Raw genomic sequence first — 24,133 nt, 5'->3', positions numbered from 1 at the left:
TTTTCTGCTATCTGGCCACATTTGTAGCTACTCGTAATAACGCTACTTCACAAAGAAGTTCTTCAACCCTGGCCGGTTAAAACCAAGTATGTATGGGGTAGCATTTTTACACATACACTTAGCGATTAAAATTGACACTGACAGGATACTAGAAATATTTTGAAAAAAAAGGAAAGCACAAAATTTAGTCTGATATTTAAATAATTTTACTATCGAAGTTCTGAACACTTTTATAAAATGATTCTATCCTTCAGTCGAAAATATTAATTATTATTATTATTAATATTTAATAATGTATCTTGTTACTTTTTGAAAGACTAAGTAGTTTTTATATTACTTTGAGCTTTAGGGGGTTCACCCATAGATTAAACGTGTCTTTTTAATTTAACCTTATTTGGCAAGTTGACCCCCAAGTGGAATAGAGATTGAAAATTCCGTACAAATCAGCACACATTTCCGAAAAATAAGGACATTTACGTACTGAATTGGGAATTGCAAATTTTCAGTAAAGTGATTGAAAATTCAGCCCTATCCTTCCCAAATCAGTACGTCTGGCAACCGTAATCGGAAGAGATTTAGAAAGCTTTAGTTTGAAAATATCTTTGAATAGGCATGCTACCTTTTCGAAGGTCATACCGATCTAACTAAACATATATGTATATTATACGAGAAGGATTTTTTGTGAAGGTCATTAGATTTGCACCGTTCATTCGAATTTGAAATATGAGAGGTCAAAGTAAAGACCTTGGCCCATAAACAAGATTTTATTTTTTGAAGTTAGTACTTTTTTTAGAACCAACACTAAGCGAGACCGCTCTTCACTCAGAAACGGCTGCACGGATTTAGATGAAATATGGCAGATAGCTTATAACTCTGACTAACATTTAATGACGTCTGTTTCAAAATTTGGAGAATTATTTGTTTATATGTTCGGCATGGAAACAAAGCAAGGAACGAAAAACTTGTTGGGCACATTCCGCACTTCATGACGTGTTGCCACAGACAAAACCAGATATGCAACGGTACAAACTATAACAATAGAAATGTCACTTATACAAGGAGAAACTGAGAGAACGGAGAGAGAAGAAAGATAACAAATAAAAAAAAAATGTCAAGAGCAGACTGACAAGCTTGCATGCAATGGGGATGACGTCGACTGTTAAGTCAACTATGACGACAAAGTCAAAGACAAATGTAGACGCGGCGGAAACGCAACCCATTGAATCGCCAGCCGGTCAAAGTAACAGAGCTGCCAGCTTTCATGAGGCATGAAGTGGCATTTTACTGCAGAAAAAGTGCCAAATATAAATATTTAAGTGCAGGAGAAGGTTTCATTTGAGTTGTGTTTAGTGAGCTGCTCTAGGTTACGCCAGGTTAAGACATCTCACAAAATTGTGTTTCACGAGTATTTTTCTTGCTCCAACTTACTCTACTTTTTGTTTCATGAACCCGCGCTAAGTGGAAATATAGCAGCTTAGAGCACGATTTTCAGTGCCCCACTTTGCAAGTATTATTGTTTTCAATTTGGCACGGTACCGATTCAAATGTTGTTTGCTAATTTTTGATTCTAAAATGAAAGTTTCCATAGCGTGGTTTGCGAAAACAAAAGTGCAATAGGAAAATGAAATATGTGCATACATAGAGTTGCCAGATTTTTTATGCAGTATGTTAGACCTTTTCATGCTAAAAAAATCAGTACTTTTCAGTACATTTTTTTCAAAACAAATTTATAAATGTAAATAACAGATATTACTTTAAAACGCCAGAGTACTTGTTTTTGGCAATATTTTGGTACCTATATAAATGAAATATATAAAGTTCATAAATTAGGTGTTATTCATTTTAACATAAGTGTACACATTATTCTACACAAAAGGCAATAAATTATTTTACATTTATGACATTTTTGAATAGAAAAAATTAGATCATTTCCATTTTCAGTGTTTAAATAGTCAAAGTATTCTATACATATCAGTTTAGAATTAATTTTAATTTGAAGTTCACTTTCAAAAAAACTAATCAGAAGCCGGTTTCTCTCTCAAGATCCTCTCAGTTGCTTCATCTGAGAGTTGTATTCAAAAAAAAAAAAAATTACATCTTTGTTAAAACTGTGGAAAAGTACCACTATGTAAGGACTTCATCTATATTTCCTCATGGCTTAAATTTATTTTTTCAACTACGCAAATTTTTTGAAAATCTAATAATTCTCTAAAAAGAGTATCTAACTCTATTTCTTGTAGGCAAAACTCTTTTGCAATGTCAGCAAATTGAGAAAAAAAATTGTGTGTAAGCAAAAGCCATTCGAATATTCAAATTTGTTCTTATTAAAATTAAAGTTATTTTCGAGACAACTAACAACACTCGTCATATTATCGCAACCGGTACGTAAGGGCCCGACGATATGCCCATAAACAATTGATCTTTTTGTTGTATTAATATCTTGGGCATATCAAACATTATCTGAAACATGTCAACTATAATTAAATTATTTTCTTCTTACTTTTTACAGCACAGTTTAAGGAAGTTCCAACGTTATGTAAAAACCTTAAGAAAATCCTAAAGTATTTTCTTTGAATTGAAAATTCAGTACAAATCTGTACAAATTTTGAAAAATCAGGACATTAGCGTACTGATTGAAGAAATGAATAAAATCAGTACAAGAGTTGAAAAATCAGTACTGTACTGATAAAATCAGTACGTCTGGCAACCGTATACATACATAAATCACTTGTTTCAACGGCCAAAGATGAAAAATTTTGTTTGGTATGAAATACTAGGACACAGAAATTGTTGGGCAAAACAAAAACTTCATGTAATATACTATGCAAATATTTTGAAAATAAATGAATGAAAGAAAAATTACAAATTTTTAAAAAAGTGTTATTTTGCCACACTGTTAAAAAAAAAATCAGTTACTATTCCGAGTTTTTTTTTTTGTAAAATGGCAGGCCTGTATAAATACATATGCATGTATGTATGCAGGTATTTGATGAGCAGCAGTAAATGCAGCGCCGCAATGCCTTCTCGCGCCTCGTATTTAGTATCGCATTGCATTTCAGAAACTCTCTCCGCTCCTCCTGCGCTCAGTGACACGCTCTTTAGTTCGAACGGCACTACTGGCTTCTTCCAAACCAAGTCAGACCAGTTCGTTCGTGCGCTTGGTGCGTTCGTTTGATATTTGGCTTTTAAACCAAATCGCCGCGTCGCATTTGTTTAGGACGCGATTTTCCTACACTTTTAACATTTGTCAATACATACATATGTATGTATGTATATGTTTTCAATAAAATAAATATTATTTTAGTGCAGTGATAATTTTACTTCATTTATACTTTTGCATGAACGGATTCTTATGAATCAGGTCCGTACTATAAAGTATGGTAAAACATGAAAAAATAAACAATAAGACGCAGTCAAAGTCTGAAGTACATATGTACGTACGTACATACTTATAAATGTATGTATGTAAGTAAAAATAAATATGTAGTAGTTCATAAATGCAGCCGCAACACTGAAAATATTGCACTGTAAGTTATGTCAAAAAGCTGTGACTAACTTTAGTGTCGACTTCATTTTAACAACGAATACGTCCTATAATGGCTATAACTATGTATGTAAATTTATTTATTTATTTATTCGTCTATGCAACAGTGGTTTCTTACAGACTAGTTACAAAGTGAATATATACAGGGCACTAAAACTATTGATTAAACTAGATACCAGAATCAAAAGAAAGAATACAAAAGATTAATAAATAAATTTCTTGAGTAAGAGAAATCAAGTAAGATAGAATTCGAGATCAAATTAAACTCATTTAAGGCACATACCAAAGGGGGCATTGCGCGCGTATTCTGTTCTATGGTTCCACAATAGAACGGCAAAATGTTACGCAAGACTCGCTGAGGGATGTTGAAATTTATGCGACCTAAGAGAAAAGGACAATCAACACTACCATTAATAATATTAAAAACAAAAGTCAGTGAGAGTACAGAGCGTCTCGATTCCAAAGACTAAGGCTATCTGCATACTTGTCGTCCAATCATGCACATGCATTTCAAAGGAGATCTGCACACTTGTCGTTATCGGCTAGTTATCGGCAAATCGTAGAAGATGCAGAAACGGATAAGTACGGCACTGTCGTTTGCTAATCGTTGTGCACGCATTGTTTGTTTACATTTTATGGGGAAAAATTAATGCAAAAGTTAATATTTGCATTAAAATTGCATAAAAATTTGTATTTTTTGCATTAAATCTGTAGAAATTATTAAAAAGTGGATAATTGCATTAAAATTCAATAAATGTGAGCTTTTTTAAGTATAAAATATGACGAAATTGTAAAAAGTCTCTGTGTGCATGCACAACACACATTTCAGGAAAAGAAAAGAAGAGATATTACTGAAAAATTATGTCTAGAACTGCACAGTCTATGTTTTAAAAATTGCAGGTTTTTGTAAATATTTCGGGAAAATATCAACCAGAAAAACAGAAAATACCTGCTCCAAGTGAATTTTTAGACGCCAAATGAATTGAAATATCACGACCGAGTTTGCGAAAGTGTAGTCGTCATGTAGTCGTTGCATCATGATTGTGACGATGAAGCAACTATGATTGGACGACCAATGTGCGGAAAGCCTTAAGGTTAATTAAAAGCAAACGACTACTTTACGGTGGTAAAACAAGTTTAAGGACCGCAATACGAACTTAAGAAAAACCTTTTGGACACGTCCAAATCTAGTTATGAAAGTTTTGTGGAATGGCTTCCAAATAAATGTAGCATATTCCAAAATGAGACGAACAAAAGATGAGTATAGTAATTTGAGAGTATAGGGATCAGAGATTTTTTGCACCAAAGATTAAGATTATTAATATCAGCCTGGGACATAGTAGCATACCTTCCGTTTTTGATCAAAAATTAGCGAAAGAAAAACATGAGCTAATGTCATTTATGAATAATATAAAAAGTAAAGGACCTAAAATACTTCCCTGGTGCACCCCAGAGGAGGCAATGAATGCATCTGACGAAATGTCATCTATCGAGACAGCACAGCGCCTGTTGATCAAGTAGGATTTAATCCACTTCAAAAAAAAAACAGAATGGAAACCAAGATATGCTAACTTATTAACTAAAATCGAATTAGAGACTCTATCAAAAGCTTTACAAAAGTCCGTATAAATACAGTCAACCTGCAATCCAGCAGAAAAAGACGTCACACAGTATTCACAAATAGAGCTAGGCTAGACACAGAAGATCTATTGGAAACAAAGCCATGTTGGTTGGGCAGGATTAAACTTTTAGTGATAAAATACATTTTTTCTTTGACTATATATTCAGTCGGCCGCTGTGGTGTAGTGGTAAGCAGTGCGCGCTTTCACTCATCAGCACCTGGGTTCAAGCCCTGGCCAAAGCAACATCGCAAAAAAAATATAGAAAAGGTTTTTTCTTAACGGCGGTCGTCCCTCGGCAGGCAATGGCAAACCTCTGAGTGTATTTCTGCCATGAAAAAGAGCTTCTCATAAAAATACAATCGCCGTTCGGAGTCGGCGTAAAACTGTAGGTCCCTCCGGTTTTTTGTGAAAACATCAAGGCACACGCCACAAATCGGAGGAGAAGCTCGGCCAAACACTAACATATGTGTAAGCGCCAATCTATTATTATTATAGATTCAAAAAACTTCCATACAGTTGATAGTTTAGAAATGGGCCTGTAATTGCGAACATTATTTTTATTCCCACTCTTAAATATAGGGTTAGTAGAAGTAATTTTCCATTCCTCGATAAAGACGCCCGACGCAAGAGACAAATTAAAAATACGATGTAGAGGTAGAATTAGACTGCATCTTCAAAAAAAGTTGTGGTTTTTCCGCCCGTATTACATAGGTAATTTATTATACTTGAAGACGTCCAACAAAATATTTCGGAAAAATATGAAGATTTACGTGAGCTGGACCGATTTTTTTTATGAATAAAAATTTAATAAAAATGGATGAAAACATTGGAAAACGTGTGAAAATAATAAAAATTACTACAATCAACACTCAATCAACATTGTGCCGTCCCCGCCGGGCGGTAAAAATATAAATAAATTTAAATCAACCGAAAAACGTTGGCGGTAAAAATGCTGCCGCCGCAATTATGAGCCATTCCATATGCCTTTGTGAGTTTTAATTTTGACAGCGGCTTGGGTGAAATAACACAAATCTGCATTATTTCATTTCTCCTTGAGCAATAAGACCAACTTTTAAGCTTAACAATTGAGTAATAAAGCAAAATAGTACACATATGTATGTAGGTAGGTAGGTAGTCACCCAGTTACATTTGACAAAAAGTAGTATCTACATGAACAAGTTAAATGGGCGGATTTGTATGTATATAATTTTGAAAGTGCCCAACGTCTTATATGAAATTTTCCTATAAAGTTTGACTTAAAAGCAGCCGAATGTCAGAAAATAAAGTGAGAAGGCTGTTTTATTACTTAACCTGTTTATTGCGCCATGGTTCCATGAAAATATTTTAAGGTTTTCCAGCAATGTTTTCAACATATTAAAAAGCATGCAGATAATAATCATACAAAAGCGCTATATATACGAATAAAAAAACGCCAAAAAAATGTTCAATAAAAATTTATTGAGTCAAATTTTCTTAAACAAAACGAAGTTCTTAAGAAATTTTAGTTGAGTGGCCAGCGGTTTGAATATTTTGGTTAAAGCTTGAACAATAATAATAATAATAATAGATTGGCGCTTACACATACATATGTTAGTGTTTGGCCGAGCTTCTCCTCCGATTTGTGGCGACTACGACCGGCGATTGTATTTTCAGAGAAGCTGTTTTTCTAATTTTTTTTGCGATGGTGCTTTGACCAGGGCTTGAACCCAAGCGCTGCGGAGTAGAAGCGCGCACTGCTTACCACTACACCACAGTGACCGCTTGAACAATACTTTTTATAAAAAATAACAAAAAAAACCGTACATTTCAAGTTAAATAAAAAGTTCCTTATTACAAAATTGTAATTTTTTAAATGAAATAACTAAAAAAAAATAATAGAAGGTAATGATAGGCTTTTTTCATCAGTGGCAACCCTGTTCAAATATTTGTGTTTGTATATCTATTTATGTTTGTATCAGCTTTCATTGTGATGCGCTTTTCTGGCTTTCTTTTCCGGCAGGCCGTTTTCACCCATAAGTGTACGATTGCGTGTATTTTTGAGACACCACACAGTTCGACATTTCGTTATCGACACTCTCGATACAAGCTGAGCGCCGATTTGCACGCCAGCGACACGTCGCGACGGTTTAAGTAATGATCGCGACAGTATACTCGTATGTATGTATGTATGTATGTAATTGATAGCCACTCACCACATATAAAATATGTACATATGTACATCACCTTTATAGTTCCACGGTACCCTCCTTTCTTTCTTGTTTTAGTCTTAGACACAACCAACAAACTAAGGCCACTGTTTTTACCTTTGTGAAGATTCGCCATTTACGTGTGTCATTCCACGGCTGCTATTGACTCTGAGCACCTTTCCAACAAACCAACAACTCGTGCGTTGCTCTGAAAATAGCGCAGAGCTCCACCAACTCAGCGCTTAAAGTTGATGGCAGCCATGCGCTCCCTGCAAATTCTCAATCGCGGCTCGTCTCTGGCTACGACTCCCAGCTTCAGGTCGATCATTTGTCAAACAAAACATTTATTCGCGTTTATACCTTCGTGGACAACAAATGTTTGCATCGGCGGCTAGTTCTGTTTAGTAAAGTATTTGCAGTACGGGTGGACGACGTGGAAATACGATCGCCGCTTACAGTGCAGTGCAGCATACCTTTGTACATATTTCCCATTGAAAACTGTAACAACACAAACATATGTACATTTAGTATATGTATATCTCTAATTAAATGTATGTTTAAAGTTTATAAAGATTTATTGTAAAATTCTTCGGCGCCGCATTTGGTGGGTAATCAACGGCAAATCGGATGATAAAAACTACGACGACAGTGCATTTATGTATGAATATGAAAATACATATTTACATAGTGAGGCGGAAATATCAAAACTGTTCTAAGGGTAGCGTTGACCGCGGAATCTAAAATGTTTGTGCTAACTACATCTCTTTCAAACGAATGTTAAAAGAAAATTTTTACAAAAATAACTCATCTACATATGTATGCTTGTGTAAATACACATACATGCATACATTTTGAAATCCACGTGTTTACGAGGAGTTTGAGTTTGCTGTCGTCCAATATGAGCGGTAAGTTAAAGCCTTGCACACCTGTCGCCACACCCTGCACAACGGAAATAAGTAAATAGTACAATTGTAGCTTCAGTAGTTCTTTTGTATGTACATACATACAGTGGTCGAAAAAGTTATAGCCGCACCACATTTCGACAAGTTTTAACATATTATTTTTGTTGTTATTTTATTGTGGTTAAAAAAGAAAAATCTACAAACTTTCGTAAAAATTTCGAGCTTTTTTAATTAGATTTCCTAGAAATATTCTGAGTATGCAGTTCTAGTAGAATAAAGTGCAGGTTTTAAATGGCCGGCACCACTATAGAAGTAAAAAGGTCGCCAGATCCATCAACATATAATTAAAAAAGCTAGAAATGTTTAAGAAAGTTTGTTAAATTTTTTTTTAATATTGCACAAAGTTTGAAACTTGAAGCTACACTGGTTTTGTTAATCAATGGACTATATTTGTATAAAAAATTAACAAAAATTAAATAACAACAAAATTAATTTGTTAAAACTTATTAAATATGGCGCGGCTCTAATTTTCTCGACCACTGTATATGTACATATGTACATATATAGTACATACATACTTATGTATGTACATAAAGTAGCCTACATGCATTTTTACTCCACTTGTAAAATAAAATTTTGTTATTAGTCTACTTAAGTATTTTGAATTTTCGCCTCCGCTGAGCCATTGCGTCTGTTCGTCCACCGGCCATATGACAAAGAGGTCAGTGGAGCGTGTGATAAACAATAAAAAATAAATTCAAGTAAAAAAATAAACGTAAATACAAGCAACATGCACTCATATACATATGTACATTAGACTGCATCACCAAAAAAAGTTGCGGTTTTTCCGCCGAGATTGCAAAATTTATTATATTTTAAGACGTTCACCAAAATATTTTGGAAAAATATTAAGATTTAAGTGAGCTGGACCGATTTGAAAACACCTCCAAAAATTTAGTTTTTTATGAATAAAAATAGTTTCGTAAATAACTTTTTGAAAAAAGTCCCCTCAGATGACAAAACAGATTAAGCTTAAAACATCTGCATAAAAATATTTAAAAATCTTTTCAACGGAATCGTAAGAATGAGATTTTTGATGATGTTTTTTCACTTTTTTCAAAGATTGATTTACGAAAAACTTGAATAACTGGGCCAAAACTATTCTGATTTAGACTAATGGGATCTCAGTAGAAAGGTATTTTCACACTGTTTTTATTTCTGTAAAAAAAAATCATTCGTGTCCCAACTTCTTTTTTTCAAATACAAATACATCTTAATTCAACTTTGAATGACGTTCGTTCATCCTACCTTTATCTTTCATCCTTTGAATGAGTTTATTAGCAAAGAAAAAAAGGGGGAGAAAATACCTTTCCACCGACACCTCTTAAGTCTAACTCAGAAGAGTTTAGGCTCAGTTATTGAAGTTTTTCTTATACCAATCTTTGAAAAAAGTTAACAGCATCAAAATTCTCATCATCACGATTCTGTTCACATTTTTTTTTTAATTTTTTTTAAATATTTTTATGCAAATTTTTTAAGCTTAAACCTTTTTGTCATTTGAGGGGATTTTTCAAAAAAAAAAATTAAGAAACTATTTTTATTCATAAAAAACTCCATTTTTGGAGGTATTTTGAAATTGGTCCAGCTCACTTAAATCCTAATATTTTTTCGAAATATTTTTGAGGACGTCTTAAAATATAATAGATTTTATAATTCCAATGGAAAAATAGTACCGATTTATTTTTGTATGGGGAGTGATGCAGTCTAATGTATATACATATTTATACTTAAGTGTGCATGTACATATGTAATTGCATTGCAACTAACCTCTTTTATTTCGCGGGTATTATTAAATTTTTTTGTTTTACACTCGAAAAAAGTCAGCCAAATATTATTTCTCTCAACACATGATTTGGTTTCTATAACCAATATAGAAAAACATATTTAGTTGACGTACCTAACTAAACTCTTTTCTCAGTGTACTAAATGCTGTAAGAATGAATGTATGTATGCATGGACATATGTACATATGTATGTATGTATGTAGATATAATGCTCGCTAAATGTCAATGTCATTTGTGTTACTCGTAAGTGAACTGTGGGTACTAGTATGTGAAAAGGGGGCAAGAACTGGGAGTTTCAACAACAAAAGATAAAAGTGTGTTACAAATTATACACATAATTATATATGTAAACTCACTTACATACTTGAAACATGTACATATGTATATGTATTTTTAAGAGCATTCGGTTCACAAGCCCATAATTAAATGTTTAAGAAACCTGAATATGTTTATACATATCGCACGTTTAATAATAGCTCTGATCCAATACTTTTCGTGTAAAATCCTTTAAAAATGTCAAATAGCAAAATTACTCTCTGAAGTGAGAGCAAAAAGTGAGTAACAACAAAAAGTACGGGAACAAAAAAAAAGCATTTTTCCTGTAAAAACGTCAACCAGTGATCGCTTGACACTTTTCATGATTTTGCCAGAAGAAAAAGTTCGGGGAAAATCTTACAACTTCATTCTCTACACAACTCTTCAAAAATCGCTCCCATTTGCAGGATTAAGGAGGAACTCGGAGTACGGGATCATTTTTCCTGTAATTTCCTGCAAGTTCGTGTAAAAACCTATTTTTGTGGCAAACGTTTTGCTGAAAAATGAAAAAAATCAATTTATGTGACCTTTGACCTTAAATAATTTTTTTTTTGCTAACGTAGGATTGATGGGAACTTTTGACATTTCATTCCTAATGGCGTTCGTAACATTCTTACCAATTTTCAGCTTTTTGCGAATTATTGTAACCTTGAATGTCTAACTTGACCGGGCTCTTATATTTTTTCTTTTAATTCACATTGAAAAGTTTGAAATTTTTCGGAAAACTAGCTGATTTGTTTTTTCTATTTTTAATATTCCACCGAATTCGAATTTCATATAGATATGGTTTTTGTTAAAGATTTGGAGCGTCATTTTGCAGTCCGCGAGTATATCGTTTTTGCGGTTCGCCGGCGAATCGTATTTGCGACTCCCCGGCATACTGTGCTTTTCATCCGACGGTGAGTTCATCGGCGAGTTGTTCACCAGAACAAGTTGGAAACGGTGTCGATACGAAGACATTTGGCAAATTGGGTATGCATGCATTAAAACAAAAAAAACCAGAAAATCAACATTTTCCCTGCCGTTTCACGTCATTGCTTAAATGCAAAAAGTTTACCGTGAGAATTAGTGCGAGTTTCATTAGGGCTTTTGTACATTCGAACGGTATAGCAATGTACTCGTATGTGCTCTCATGTTTATTCATACTCATCGCACGCGAGTACAAGTACTTACAGCCTTTGCTTTGGTTTAATAATAATAATAGATTAGCGCTTACACATACATATGTTAGTGTTTGGCCGAGCTTCTCTTCCGATTTGTGGCGTGCGCCTTGATGCTGTGTCACACAAAGGGAAGGGACCTATAGTTTTCAGCCGGCTCCGAACGGCAATTGCATTTTTATGAGAAGCGGAGGTTTGTTTATGAAATTCACGCAAGTGTATTTTTTATTGTCGGCGGGCAACCCAACCACTGTATATCTTATTTATTTATTAATGCCCTTATTAAAAAAATAAATAAAGTAGCTTTTAAAAAGGTTTATAAACTGAAAAATGAATGAAAACGTAATTTTATAAAGCTCTTTAAACCTACTTTATTTTTTTACTTTCGTCTACAGAAAGATCTTTTCTTACAGACCAGTGAAAAAAGGTGCATGAACATACCTATTCATAACATTTTGCAAAGCATACACATTTATGCATTTACATACCATATGCGCTATACGGATATCCGTTCGGATATTCGTGTATACGGATAAAATCCTAACAGCCGTTATTCAGGCACTTCCGAGTGAATTTCAACCCCTGCAAATATGAATTCATCTCCCAGCCCTAAAAACGTACTGTGTGTGAATGTCGCTTCCAGCTCCATCTGCTGCTTTTACCCATGGGTAAGAATATTGCCAAATTGGGCACGATTCCAATTCTTAATTTACGCCAATCACCTTAAGGTTACAATCAGTTTTATTAAAAAAAATCTCGAAATTATTGCAGTTTTCTATAAATTTACAAATTGGCGGAAAAAAAATGTCGGTTAATACGAAAGTAGTAGAAATAATAAATCTAAATTGTCCCATTTCTAAAACTTTATAAGAATTTACAATCTAAGGGGCAGTGCACGGACTTTACCACTTTATTGGTAGATCTACCAACTTTTTCGTTAAATTATTTATATTTTCTACGATTTTTACCAACAAAGGCTAAAGATCTACCAAATATTTCCGGAAAGAAAGCTAAGATATTTAATTTTTAATTTTTGAGCATTCGGTAGTGAGTTCGCTTTTTCAAATCAAATTGAAAACGGGGAAAACAGCTTTCATTTTACTTCATTCGATAACGGATGCCGTGACTCGGGCCCAGTTTTATGTATAGGTTTTTTATTGAACATTTTATTTACCTGAAATACATTAGTTGTGTTTGCTTGGGTCAGGATCATTTTTATTGGGGTTTGTAGCACTAATTTTATACTACTAGCAAGAGGAAGACGAAATTATAAAAATAAACTCAACAAATGCGGAAAAGTACATTTAAACGAAATAATATTCACTTAGATAAATATTTAACATAAAAGCGATTTATTTTAATCAAGTTGAGAGAAACAAATGGCAGAATATCTGCTTGTGTATAAATTAATTTGTCAGTGCGACCAAACCGTGCAGCAAACATAGCGGATCATAAATTTAACCAGATCTCTATCAGGATCATATCGTTCAAGGCAAATTTATACAATGTGGTGTTGGTAGAACAAAAACAAAAATTACAATAACAAATTATACGCACATTGACAATCAGTACGGAACAAAATTACAACAAACACATCGTTTTGACAAAAGGTACAAATTCGCCGTGAAATCAGCGGATCCGGTAACACCACCTTGCATAGATTCGCCTTGATATCGTTGTTGTTGCATTTGCGTCCTTTTTTTATCCGGATCCCGATCATTGCCCAAGGCAATTTTTCTTATTTTATATAAAAATACAGTTTATCCCAAGGCGAATTCATATAAGGTGATAGCAGGAGTACAAAAACAAAAATTTTACTAACAAATTTTATTGAGCAATCCGAGTAAGAATTACAACAAATACATAATTTTGACATTTGTATGTAAAATCTGCCAATATTAACTTTTTCGGAAGTCCGTGCACTGCTAAGGGGTTTATTCATAGTCATAATGGGGTCAACGGTAAAATTAGTTGACATAATTTATAACGGAATATCTGTGAAAAAAAAACTGCCACAAACTTTAGAGTCGACTTTCGATTTGACTATGAATATGTACCTATCTATATATAATTGCTCAGTCATACGACTTAGTTAGGGCGATCTGAAGCAGTGACAGAATTGCGTTATATATGAAATTAAAGTGCAAAATTTTCTTTTTGATGCAGAAATTCATCTAGATGGTCTAAGAAAATTTCTGCATCAAAAGAAAAAAAAATGTCGCTTATGTTATTTTAGCGGTTAGGGCGATCTGATATGTACATACATATTAAACTGCACATTCTTACATACATATATATGTAAATAATGCTGAAAAATAATTTCGGGATGCAAAATTGCCTATCTGAATTCAAAGAAATGTGATATTAAGAAACAGTCGAAAATTAATCTGAAGTGAAGCTGCTGCACAACCAGAAAACAAATGAGTACAAGTCCGTAATTAGCGAGCAGATAGCAAGAACCGGTTTTATTTTCTCCTTCGTTTTGCCAAAAAAGCCTCCGAATGATTCTCTTATGACAATTATTAATGATACTTTGCTTAACAGTATTACATGTTTTAAGTTAACAGAATTTGTGGTCAACCATTTAATTTTTTTATAAATTAAAAAAAGATTTCAGATATGATAACAAGTTTTACTACATAGGTATTTACTGTTTTGTAATTGGTTCGGTAGATAAATACAGGGAAAGCAATAAAAGGTACGCAATTAAATTGATGTTACTGGAGCTTTAATTCATATTTCTGTTGTCTAAATCAACAATCGTCTAAGTCAACTTAAGTCAGATTTTAGTTTTTTGTATTGGTTTTTATTCACTAACTTCTACTTATGTAAAGAAATACTTCAACGGAATTTTACCAATGAACTTTAATAATTTTTCAGAAAGAGCTTAAAGCATATGTGTAAATACTATGGGTGAGTGTTCCAAGTTGCATGTTGCTTTGTATTGATGTATACACAATATACGTTCTAATGTCTAATGCAAAACGTTCTATGTCACTTATTTCCTCTAGTGCTTAATTGATCTGTTATCTGCATCTGATCGCTTCTGGCAATCAATCGTTCATCTTCGTCGGCCAAAGGTAGACAGTTTTTTCATTCGTTTATTAGGGTGAAACGATTTGCAGATGCACTCCGGTAAAAGTAAGAGACCATCTAAGTGTCAAGGGTATCTACTAATAGGCATAGACCGTTTTGCAGTATCACCGACGATATACAATGCCAGTAGTATAACCCTGCTGCTTTGTTTCAGTTTGAGCATAAGAGCATTTTTTTATCCACGATATCAAGGCGTATTTAACAAACTACACTAACAAATTGTCGCCCCAACACCAACTTGTTAAATAAACCTTGATTTCGACATGAAACAAAATGGTTTTGAAAGCTAATGTAATTGCTTTTGAAAAATATTATCATTGAGCCGCAATTACCCCTTGATCTTAAAAAAATTGGCCAAAAATAGTGTTCTTCGAAAAAAAACCGTGCAAAATCCACGGGATTTAATTCAAACAAATTTTGTTTTATTTTTTTATTATACTAATATAATAGATTTTGAGACGAAATTTGAAAAAAAAAACTTTAACACATCTTTATATCCCCGAACAACAAGTGCCTTTTAGTGCTATTCAATAACTTTAATTTGAGCCATGGTAGAAGTCTCTACGCCCTTTGAGAGCCATAGTTGTGTATGGCGACAACTGCGCCACTTTTATTCATTTTGGTGTCCAGAACGTGCTGTAAATTATCGATGAGAGGGTAGAAAAAATAAAAAAAAAACATTTTTAGTATTCTTTTTTGGGTTTTAAAGCTGAAACATCAAAATATACAACGCACATTCATATTTCTTGGACGTCTTTACTTGAGTAACGTTTTTCCAAAATAACTTTTGCGCAAATTTATTGTGTAAAAGTCTCGGGATGCGCAATGATTTTGTGTGGTTTAGGCGCACTTTAAGGTTGGATGAAACTATACTAAATAGTTTTGTGATTCAGTTTTGAAAAATCTTACTTTGACCAATTAATATCCCAAGAATGCACACTTGTAGGTCAAAAGTTTAGATGAGAGAAATATTCCCCGTTTACATAGAAATGTTAATATTTTTGTTTCCGCTTAAACCAAGTTTTTGAGAGATATTGGTCTTTAAAACCATGTATTATTTCTTGGTAAATTTTTTTACTTTAAGTCCAAATCGAATGGCTTTTTCATACTACAGATGTTCAGATTTGTTAACAGATTTAATTTTTTATCCCAAGCTATCCGAAAACGCACGGGGAGCGAAAAACTTTAACACTTTGCATTTGTATGCTCTTATTTATATATCACATTTGGGAAAAAGTGCAAAAAATAAATAACAGCTTTTATAATGAATAGTTACTTCTGTTGTAAATACATAGGAAAAATTGCATTAGTTTACTCCACTCTGTATAACAACTATATACATATCTACATATCGCACTTTTGCTACAAGAGGGTCATAGTTTATCCAGAAAATTAAAATCTCGAGAAAAACGGCTACAAAGTTTTGAATTTACATACACATACTGAAATAGTAAAAATGAATACATATTAGGGGTATTCATTAATACGTAGATACCTCGTAGCCAAGCAAATATCGTAAACTTACTTAATTATGTATGGAATAGCGGCTTATTTACGCGTTGAAGAGGCCTATGTATATATTTAGATGAATATCTATATTTCTTAAGTAGCGCACTCGTGTTTAACTTAGTATAAATTTCCGAGTTTTTTTATAAATAAATAGATATCTACATGCTCAGAGAAAATACCCATTTATATGCAGTTAATTATATGTAATATGAGGTAGACTTTTATAAAAAAAATTAAATTTCGAATAAACAAAAGGAATGTAGACAAAACTGCTTGAATTAAGGCGCTTCTTTTATTCCTGCCACTAGTATTATGAAAATTTACAGAAAATAAATTTTTTGACTTAGTTTCTTATTTTGGATTGAGCTTTTTTCGACATACCTTAAATTACTTTATCAGGTATGTACATACACGCTAATGTATTATTTATTTATTTATTAAATGCATATAAATGTAATTACTGTCTCTCGTTTTGTTACCTATGAAATAATTTTCACTTTAAATAAAAAAGCATGTTCCAAACCCATTTACTTTTTATTTATTATACTGATGCAATTTTTTCATGTTAAGTTGTTGAAAAATAATAAATATCTAAATCCCGGAAAAAAATCGAAAAACTTTACATCCCTAATGGGTACTGAACGAAAAAAAAAACGTTTTAATTTTTCATATATGTTCATTCTAGGGATGTTAATCATGGTATCCCGGGATCATATAACACCGTGCGACAGGCAATTTTACACAAACAAAAATCAATACATTTGTGAAACCAGGCCAAATAGTTATAGTAAAATCGCGTGTTCAGTTTTTCTCTCTGACGCCAGGTTTTTTAAAAGGAAATTTAAAAAATATGAGTAAGTCAAAAACAGATTTAAAAAATTCTGTTCAATATATTTAAAAACCAGTATGGGTAAAAATTCTGTAGAGTTAAAACAGGTAACATATTGAAAATGCCCCCGAATAGCGTCTTTCCAACTTTATTTGCTTAAAAAATAAAATTTTGAATTTTCATAATTTTGCAGAATTTTCTTTTTCATTTGGTACCAATATTTTTATTCTACATTACACTGAATTAAAAAAAAAAAAAACAAATTGGAATTAATCTTCCGCCGTTTACCTTTTCTTCAAAATCTGGGAAAACACGCGTTGGTGCAAATAAGTCCCACGTAAAACAAAAACTGGGACAATATATCCCAAAATTATTTAAATTATGTGAAACACTCCTTTACTAATATTTTAAAACCGTATTTATTAAAATGCAAGCAGACAAAATGGCTATTGAAACCCATACTTTTTTGACACCTCTGGTCCGGCCAGATCGCCGAAATTTCTAAACATGTGCTCACAAACTTGACCAGTGGTACCAGATATAACGGAGTAAATATGTTTTGTGGTGAATTTTTATCATAAATAAAACCACATGTATTGGGACAAATCAGATACAAGCTTTCATAAATAGTAAAGCGGATAAATGATTTTGAATGAAGCTGGGACATATTCTCCCGGTAGTCGCGAAAGAGTTAAGTTACTTTATCAGATATGAACACACTAAGGAATTTTAAATGCATATAAATTTAATTAGTGTCTTTTGTTTTGTTGCTAATGAAATAATTTTCCCTTTAAATAAAAACATAGGCTTCAAACCCATTTATTTATTATTTTTTATATATGTAGTAGGAGAATTTCTCAAACAGTATTGATGATGCAATTTTTTCACGCTAAGTTGATGAAAAATAATGAATATCTAAATCCCGGGACTAATCCCGGAATTGTAATAACGATATCCAGAAAATTCCGGAAAATATCGAAAAAATTAACATCCCTAGTACATACATACATATGTATGTTAATTTATGGGAATTTACTCTTATAAATTCAGAATAAAAAGACTAATACTATGCAATACAAATAAAATAACTAATTTATTCTTATCGGTTTCCGTCTAATTTTCATTACATTGAAATCGTTGATAACGTCATCGTGGTTGATTTGCTTCAAAACGTCATTTTCGATGATCGGTAAAGCCGAAAAGTTCAGCCTGTTTTCCGTCATGGACGTCCGAAGTCGGTTTTATTTTTGTATCAGCTTCAGTTTAGAAATGACCTCTCTGCTGAACTGAGAAATGTACATTCTAAGTGCAAATTCTACATTTGGGAAAGAATCCTTGACGTTATAATCAAACAAAAGTTTGTACATCCTATTTCTGTGCTAACAACCTCTTGATTTTTTTCATAGTCCGGTTGAAACTGCATGGAAAAATTTTTAAATTGTCTACCTCGTTAATAATTTTTTAATTTAATTTTCTTTTAGTTATTAGTTACTGTTATTTGAAAAAGAAAACGTGTATACTTTTTGATTTGATTTAATCTTTAAAAACTTATTGCTAAAAGGCGAACAGCATAACGCTAAGTCCTCCTCGTTGGCAGATCTTTCAAACAGTCTTTCAAAAGACAGTAACGAGCTTTCAAGATAGTTGACAATTGTCTTACGAAAGACTGTGGTGAGTTCAAAGACGGCTGCCAGAACTGTTCGATTATACTGATTTGATTAATATCTTATTTGAAAATTTGCTTTAAAAATTTTGCATACGATAGGCGAATGACAGAACATGGTAATGCGAGAAAGCTGTTTTATTAATTTACTTGCTTATTGGGCCATGTACCGCTACAAAACTTTAGGTGCGCTAAAATTCTCTAACACTTGCATGACAGCCACCGGTTTTAATATTTCCTTTATTTATACTTTTTATAAATTATTTATATTTGCAATTAAAAAAAAAAATAATTACGTTTCTTGTTGAAAAGCTGAATCTTGACAAACTCAAAAAGTTATATGTAGGCAGGCCGTTATACTCATAGAAAGTACCAAAGTTAACCAAAGTAACCTTTCAAATTTGTAATCACAATGACTTAGATCAAGGCTGTCGAAACTGCGGCCCGCGGGCATGGGTGCTATCAACCTAAACCCTATGGATATGCCGGTGGCACGCGTACTCCGTTTACCTGCCGCCGACTCCACGAAGCGACTTTGCTTACTAAACTAAATTAGCTATTTATTACTTAAATTACGTTGTACTACAACGTCGATTAGGGTAAACAGCGCACTAAACATGTCTTTGATTGATATATATGTACGCTTTTTCACTTTTTTATAACTTTTTTCTTTCTTAATATAATTTTTTTAATCTTTTATGTGGCGCCCCTAGGCTAGCGCCCATGTAGCCTGTGCTTAAATCCGGCCCTGGTGCGATATGTATCTTTATCATACGCAACATAAAATTTTTGTTTTCTTTTAGAAGAGCTTTGTTTTACCTGTTTATATGTATGTACATCAGAAATTAGCAAACAACTAGTTAAGTATTTACAGACCGGGAGACTACGCGAAATGGATATTATATATGTATGTATATGTATGTATATGTACTCACATATTTCTTTAAAAAAATTGAAATTTTGAACAGTTTCAGGTTAATCTAATTTAGAGAATAACAAATTAAATATTTCAAAAATGTGAAAGCGAATAACTTTTTAGTAGGAAATAATACTCGTAGTAAATGAAAATCAAGCGCACAAAATATTTTGTATTTCTGAGTGATATCGAATTCATTTTGTCACATCATCCATGGCATTAATCAGATTGCACCGCAAGCTGAGGCATTAATCGAGTTACGTTACCAATGTGATGACGGTGTATTTTTTTTATTAGTGTTTTTGATGTCGTAAAAATTGTATCTGTTGTAATTTAATTACTTTGTGGCGCACAAAGAGAAACAGAAGAAAAAAAACGCTTTCCGTTGCAAATGAAGTATTCAAACAGATCTCCGGACTTGTCAATGCACGAACTTTAAGCCAAGCAAACAAAAAGTCTACGATTAGTTTGTCGTTTTGGTGGCCATAAAAATTTTCATTGTGCTGCTGAGAAAATTTTCAACTTTGAATCGGGAGTAACAAAGCTCTAACTCCTCATAAATATTGCAGACAATATGCATTCATACTTAATTACCTGTGTACTTACATACATACATACATACATACGCATGCAACTACCTAATAAACACATTTTTGTTAAATTTTAATTTGAAATGCATTTATGAACCAGTCCTCTTTTCAAATCTCAAACGTTAGTCACGTCAAATACATCTCAAATAACCGCCGAAAGGCACTTTCTTAGTGTGAAATGTTCCTTTATTTTCAAATTGAGAAATGCATACCTGGATTCTCAACTTTTTCTCAAACGTGAGTGAAGCGGAACGAATTGGAATCCAGTTACTCTCAATAGGTCCATTCAATAACTTTTCCACAAAGTACTTGCAGCGAAAGGGTAAAAGCAAAATAGAGAATGAAAATGAGAGGAAGAGAAAATTTTCAGAAAAAGTAATTGAACACAAAATTAGTAAAAACTTAAAACTTACGCCATTTTGAAAGTTTCTGATAGTTAAGTTTTGGCGCGCGATTTTCTGTTTGGTTGGGAATATTTCCCATTCTTGTAATTTTTTGGGTTACTGAACGGATTTCCAGTAAAAGCTTGCAACTACTAGTAACAATTCGTGGCAATTTGTTTATTGCTGAATGGACCTAATGGAATATATAATGACCACTGTTGCCAATGACTGTATGTAAAAGAAAGATAAAGTTTTTATAGGATAGGAAAGTTTATTTATGCAGTTTAACATTTTATAATAATCTTTTTATACATTTGTATAACACAAATACATTTTATTTTTAACATAAAAAATTATTTCATTTCAAGCAGGCAAACTGTCGGTCACTACGTATGCAGCAGACAATTTATTTCTTTCCTGTTTAAATTTTAATGACCGGTCAGTAGACTATTATTTCGGCGGATCAGTTACAAAAAATCAATCACGAAATGATATTCTCAAAATATTTTCACTTAGATCACTAAACTAAATGCATCTCAATTCACTCGATCGAGAAGAAATTTTGCAACAGACAAATGGCGGATGACAGCGACCGCGTGGTCGAGGAGCCATTTTGCGACTGTTGTAGCCGACTACCGACCACGGTTGCCACACGACCAAAAATTTTATGGCCATAATTTATAAAAAATGTTACCTAAAAGTTACCAGGTAAAAAACAGCGTTTTATTGTACAATAAACTGTAAAAACAAACCTCGTTTATTTGCCATAAATAAGACATGGGTACAATAAGTTAAAATATTGATTTTACATAATATGTATGTATGTATGAGGCCATGAGGGCCAGAGAAGCCTATCTACAAAAAAAAATGCCAGTAATATGAGAAAGAAGGATCTATAAAAAATAAATGCGGTTTTTAACTAAAAAATTCATTGCACCTACTTGTTGCTACATATTATAGTAAAATAAAACTAAAACGGCGTGCCTGGGGCTATTACCGTTTCGATTGTCGTAATGCGTTTTAAGGTGCACCTCAACTTTTTTTTTAAATGCCAGTTAAGCTACTCTGGCGCTCAAGGCCTTACATAATAGATACATTCACATAATTACGAATATAAATATATTTTTATTCAATCTCTGTATAAAGAAGAATATAACAAAAATTAGTGAAACAAAAAACAGCACGCGTACATATTTTTGCAACGCACGCGTTTACGGGCCTTTACGCGTTGGCGACGGCGAGTACCGCAGACGATGGAACGGTGAGCTTTGCAACGACATGGGCATAGTGCAGCGAATTAAAATACAGCGGCTCCGCTGGCTTGGTCATGTCGTTCGAATGGACAGACACCGACGCTCCAGCTCTGAAAGTATTCAACTCGGAACCCGCTGGTGGTAGCAGTGAAAGAGGAACGCCCCTTGGAAAGACCAAGTGGAGAAGGACTTGGCTTGACTTGGCATTTCCAATTGGCGCCAGTTGGCAGAGCAAAGAAACGACTGGCATGCTTTATTGAACTCGGCCAAAATCGCTTAGGCGGTTACAGCGCCAAAAAAGGGGAGAAGAAGCGTTGTCTCTTAAACGGGATCTGAGCCTCAGAACAAAAAAAAATAAAAATATTTAAAAAATCGATCTACGATCACAACTATTGTTTGTATGACTGCAGGTGGAATATTTGTTCCACCACTATTTATATTTCCACGCAAGAAACGCTCAGATTTGTCGTTAAAAGGAGCGCCACCTGGATCAATATACGAATGTCACCAATCCGTTTGGGTTCAAACATACATTTTTACAATATGGTTTCGCCACTTCATAAATCACGTAAAACTATCAGCTGCTTGACCAGTATTGCTCGTCTTGGATGGTCATTCGAGTGATACAAGAAATATTGAGCTTGTCGATTTGGCTAGGGAAAATCACGTATCTATCGTATCCATCCCTTCACAAAATACAGCCGCTAGATAAAACTTTCATAGGACCTCTTATTTAAGAGTTATCTTTCGGAAGAAATACGTGTTTGGATGCGTTCGAACGGCAGAGCTTTCGATATGGCAGAGCTATATGGAAAGGCCTATTTGCGATTTAGAGTGGGGAAATCGCAATTAATGGATTTCGCACAATCGGTATATTTCCTCTGAACCGGTAAATATTTCGCGACGATGAGTTTTTAGCTGCCGATGATGTAGCATCGCATTCTTCGCCTCGAGAGTCTGAAAGCACTAATGAAGTACCAGAGGAAATACTAAATAACGAAATCATTGTAGAGTGTCCGCATCCAATAAACGATATTTGTAATGGAAATTTAAATCGTTCAGTTCTAAGCGAATCAGAAACCACGTCTAGGGTAATAACACCGATGGATGGATATCTCCGGTTGCTATAAAAAAACGAGGCTTTCCAATCGTGGCAAATGTAGTGCTTACCAAAGGGAGAATGACCTCAGTGGGTAAAACCGCGAATGTATTCCACGCGATGAAAGAACAGAATGTAGACTGCCTAGACCTATTGTAGCGGTCCTCACAAAATTTATAGATGCGACAAATTTCGCTATTTAGAGGTAAATGCAAAATCCAAGTTCGTAAAATAATCACGGGTATGTGTGAACTGCTTAAGAGTCAATTTCAAATTTATTCGGAAATTACGAATTTATTAAAGCAACTTACTTGGGCATGATTCCATGAAAGTATTTATTTATCAAACACTCGCTCAATCTGAGATTTGTTTATGTATTTTCTATTAAAAACGTTAAATTATACTGCATAATCGATTTCGATAATTCTTTTTTAAAGGAAAGGTGGCACTCAGAAGTGGTCCCATCCTAATTTGGCTTAGAACCGATTATTGGATCTTGAAGAAATTAACGGTAATCTTAAAGTTTTACATGAGAATTGAAGTCGGTTTTGTTTTTTTGCTAAAAAATTAGATACTTGTTTATTTAAACAACAGTTTTCGAGTGTCTTCTGCAAAGCGATAAATTGTTTTAGTGATGATTTCATTTGGGTTTTTTCTACAAAACCTCTGTGATTAATAGATTATAGCTTAGCGAAATTCCTACGTTTTTTTTTTTAGTTTTAATAGAACAGCCCTGTAATTAATTGTTTACTAAATACATATATAAAAATCAGTAAATCTTACCCAAAAACTAAAAACTCCAAAACATTTTAGCACATAAACTTTCGCTTGACGTTGACTTTGACTTCGGTGTGGCATGGCGTGGTCGGACAAATGTCTGACATGTAGTTTATCAACATCAATGCCAATATTGATGATTAAGTTGTTTTTGTTGTTAGCTCTGTCACAAAGACACTACATGGTTGCTTGTTGTAGTCTCGCATTTTTCCCTTTTTTTCATGGCTGCTTTCCACATTCCTATTTGTAGGTCGCAACAACAGGCAGTATGATCGTATCAGCGGCAGTAACATCATTCAACAGCTTATGTACTAACAATGTAGAAGCGACAACAATATAGCCAACGGCAATATTGAATAGAGAATCTTAAACAGTGTACGGACTTTACCACTTTATTAGTAGATCTACCAACTTTTTAGCTATATTATATTTTTTACCTTTTTTT

General features: G+C 33.4%; 1 protein-coding gene across 1 annotated transcript in view; it reads left to right on the top strand.

The window, feature by feature from the left end:
• Positions 1-3,131: 3,131 nt before the first annotated feature.
• The window catches only part of LOC118743528, a gene marked incomplete in the record, with an annotated part of 154,325 nt that continues 133,323 nt past the window's right edge, over positions 3,132-24,133 (top strand). The window contains 1 exon segment of the mRNA XM_036476266.1: positions 3,132-3,527.

Source organism: Rhagoletis pomonella, unplaced genomic scaffold, assembly GCF_013731165.1.
Source record: "Rhagoletis pomonella isolate Grant_MI unplaced genomic scaffold, Rhpom_1.0 Rhpom_scaffold_00007, whole genome shotgun sequence".
In the NCBI taxonomy this organism is placed as follows: Eukaryota; Metazoa; Arthropoda; class Insecta; order Diptera; family Tephritidae; genus Rhagoletis; species Rhagoletis pomonella.
This window is presented reverse-complemented; position numbering and strand designations above follow the sequence as displayed.